The following is a 3,819-nucleotide window of genomic DNA, read 5'->3' as shown; positions in this document are numbered from 1 at the left end:
GGTCATATTCTTACTCAATGTATCTCTCCCACACCCCCTCCCAACAGACGATTATGCATCTCAAGCCATAATACAAAACATCCACATGGGATATTTCCAATTGAACTCCAGAGGAAACCCACCTCTGACAAGGAAATTAAGTTATACCATATCCTACTCAAGCTAAAAAAATGGTATGATAATACCTGCTGTTTCAAAATTATGTTTATGCTGCCAAATAAGTCATATCATGGCATAAAAAAATGGAAAAAGTATGGTGCATTCTTGAAGTTTATAAATTCATAATAGATAATATATTAAATATTATGTAACTCTCTAGATCAGAAAACCTAGACGGTTAAACTGAACTCATAATTTGTTTGAAAGAATAATGTAGAGCTGTCAAAACGGGTAACTCGGCCCGACCCGATCTGACCCACCACGGATTAGCCACTTAGTGAGCCAACCCAATCCGGCTCATTTATTAGCGAGTTGAAAAAATTCGAACCCGACCCAACCCACCACGGGTTGGTGGGTTAAACGGGTTGGCGGCTCACTTAATTAACTTTTTTTTCACCCTCTTCTTCTCATATTCTTATAATATGTTACTTTGATTTATCAAATTGAAACAGTAATAATTAAACCAATTGATAAAAGAGAATAAAACAAAGAAAATATATTGTTATATATATTCTAAGCTATCAAGCATAAAATTTTGTCAATTTAGTTCGTTAACAAAAATATATAGCACAAGATAAAATTGTCATGCTTGTAGATAGGTCTAAAAACAAGATAAAACAAATGATATATTCCTGAATTATCTAATCTATAATATTATCCATCTATTAAATTGGAGTCCTAAATGGATAAATCCACATTATTATGTTGTCTTGAAGCATCTTCTTCTTTATCTCCATCTATAATATTATCAAATTAATAATCTTAGAGTTTTATTTGTAGAGGAGAACTTTTGGAAAGACAACGGCGCGAAAGGCTCTGTTGCTAAGTAAAGGTTGTGCATTTTGAATAATTAATTTAATTAATTTGATTTCAATAAAAAAATATAGGATTTGAATAATTAATTTAATTTAATTAAAAAAGGTTTAATACCCAATTTTGTCCCCACTTTGGTTCGGAAATCTCAAGTTAGTCCCTTTATAGAAATGTGAGTTCAATGGATCCTTACTTGTAATTATTTGACTCTAATGAGTCCCTTCCGTTAAATAGAAGGAAACGGAGTTAGTGGGCTGATGATGTGGCAGTTGTATTTGGTGAGGTGTCAATACGCAATTGTTTGCGTGCTTACGTGGTGTTAGGGTTCCCCATTTTCAAATTGGGTTTTATTAAAAATTGGGGATAAAAGGATTTGGGGCTGATTTGTTGGAGATTAGGGCATGTCCGAGAAAGAAGACAGAGGCAGGCAGTGATCGCGGGAACTCGTAAGAACTTTTAGACAAAGCATTTGTGAGTGGACGACCATTGGTGGGGTAAATATGGAAAAGCGACTTTCGAAGGTGCGTTTATGGTAGGTTTTGTTCTGTGTTTCGTTGCTTTCGTTGTGGTCCCCCCAGAAGTTTTGATTTATTTTATGGTTTGTCTGTGTTGTGTGCCCCATTGTCAGTGCATTTGCTTTGTTTCTGTTGCGACGTTGTCGTTGTGGTCCCCCTTCATAGTGTGTGGTACTGTGTTGTGGCATTTGCTTTATTTAATGTCATAAATGTGGTTTTGTTTTGTTTGAGTTGTTTATGCTTTGTTTTTTGCTTAGATATCATTTGGGTTAAGGGTTAAGCATAGATTAACTAACTGTGACCAATTTTATATTAGATAATATGGCCAACTCACACATTGAAGTCGTGTTTCACCATGGGGGGAAATTTGAGAATAATGGGACATTTGGATATCACTATGGTGAAACCACAACTATAAAAATAGACCCTGATCGATGGAGTTATTTTGAAATATTAAGCATTCTAAAGGAGATGGGTTATAGGAATGTAAAGGACTTATGGTATTCATTGGGTCGTGGTCCTGTATTAGAAGATTGTTTGGAACCTTTATTAGATGACAAGGGTGCTTGTCATCTGATCAATATTGCTATGTTGATGGTGAAGCTCACCTCTACGTTATACATAGGGTGTGTGAACCTGAGTATCTTCTGCAGTTGGAATACTTTTCTGAACCCCAAATTGATAGACCTAGTGTTGAAGGAGAAGTTGAGAGAGAGAGTGCTGATTTGGAAGTTCATAGACCTAGTGATGAAGGAGAAGTTGAGAGAGAGAGTGCTGATTTGCAAGTTGATAGACCTAGTGTTGAAGGAGAAGTTGAGAGAGAGAGTGCTGAAAAGGAAGTTCAGATAGAGATTGGTGTAGCAAATGTTAAGGCAGTGGGTGAAGCAGAGGTTCAGACAATAGCACCTGAGGTAGAACCTGAATCAGAAGTTCATCCAGAAATGATAGAAGTTGAGGTTGATGTACTGGCTGATATAGAGGGTATGGTAGAGGATGTAGAGGATGTTGGTGTGGAGGATGCAGTGGAGGATGTTGGTGTGGAGGATGCAGTGGAGGCACAGGTTGAGGTAGAGGATGTTGGTGTGGAGGCAGAGGTTGAGGTAGAGGATGTTGGTGTGGAGGCAGAGGTTGAGGTAGAGGATGTTGGTGTGGAGGCAGAGGTTGAGGTAGAGGGAAATGGTGTGAATGTAGACGTCCAGTCTGATGTGGAGGGGCAGGCAGAAGTAGAGGGTGAGGTAGAGGGTAATGGAGTAGAAACTGATGAGTATGATGTTAGCAGTTGGAATGGGTCTGATGAAGTGGGATTTGATATATTTGAAGGTACTAATGAAGTTGAATTTGGTGGACCTAGGGGTTTATCTGACAGTGATTGGGAATCCGACAGTTTGAAGAGTGTTGTGGAAAGTGATAACACAGATGATGACAGGGATGACCATGGGGATTTTGGTGTTTTTTCAATGCCCAAAACTATGTAACAATATAAATGGGAAGTGGGCACGTACTTCAGTGACAAAAAAGAATTTACAGAAGCTATAAGAACCTATGGAGTAGAGAATGGTAGAAAATTAAAGGTTTATAAAAATGACAAAAGAAGAGTGCGTGTCAGATGTTGTGGGGCAAAAGGGAAATGTCCTTGGAATGCATATTGTGCATATAAGGCAGCTGAAAATACATGGCAGCTAAGGAAAATAGTAGACAACCACACTTGCAGTAGAGAATTTAACATCCGTCTAATGACTTCAAAATGGTTGAGTGGGAGGTTAGAGAAGACTATGAAAGAGAATCCAAATATTAATTTGTATAACCTCCATAACAAAGTTTCTAAGAAGTGGAACATTGGTGTTTCATGGTCCACAACCTGTAGGGCAAAAGCAATGGCATCCAAACAAATAGAAGGTGATTTTAAAGAACAATATAGAAGAGTGTATGACTATGCCAATGAGTTGCTTCGGTCAAATCCTGGTTCAACTGTGAAAGTTCATGTTCAACCTAATGAGGACACTCCAATTTTCAAGAGACTATATGTGTGTTTGAAGGCCTGTAAGGACAACTTCGTGTCATGTAGGAAGATTATAGGTTTGGATGGTTGTTTCTTAAAAGGAAAATTTGGAGGTGAGTTGTTAACTGCAGTAGCAAGAGATGGGAATGACCAAATGTGTCCTTTGGCATATGCTGTGGTGGAAGTGGAGAATAAGGACACTTGGAGTTGGTTTCTACATTTTCTCATTGATGATCTTGGTGGTGTGGAGATTTCTTCAACCATCACATTTATGTCAGATCAACAAAAAGTTAGTAACTTATTACCATTGCCATCTTTTTTTATGTTTTAAAC

At 37.8% G+C, this 3,819-nt stretch overlaps 1 pseudogene; it reads left to right on the top strand.

Annotated features, from left to right (window-relative positions):
- The first annotated feature begins 1,958 nt into the window (after positions 1 to 1,958).
- On the top strand, positions 1,959 to 3,603 carry LOC148202271 (uncharacterized; annotated as a pseudogene).
- The last annotated feature ends 216 nt before the right edge of the window (positions 3,604 to 3,819 follow it).

This window comes from Vigna umbellata, chromosome 3 (genome assembly GCF_029865625.1).
Source record: "Vigna umbellata cultivar VRB3 chromosome 3, Vumbellata_1.0, whole genome shotgun sequence".
Lineage (NCBI taxonomy): Eukaryota > Viridiplantae > Streptophyta > Magnoliopsida > Fabales > Fabaceae > Vigna > Vigna umbellata.
This window is presented reverse-complemented; position numbering and strand designations above follow the sequence as displayed.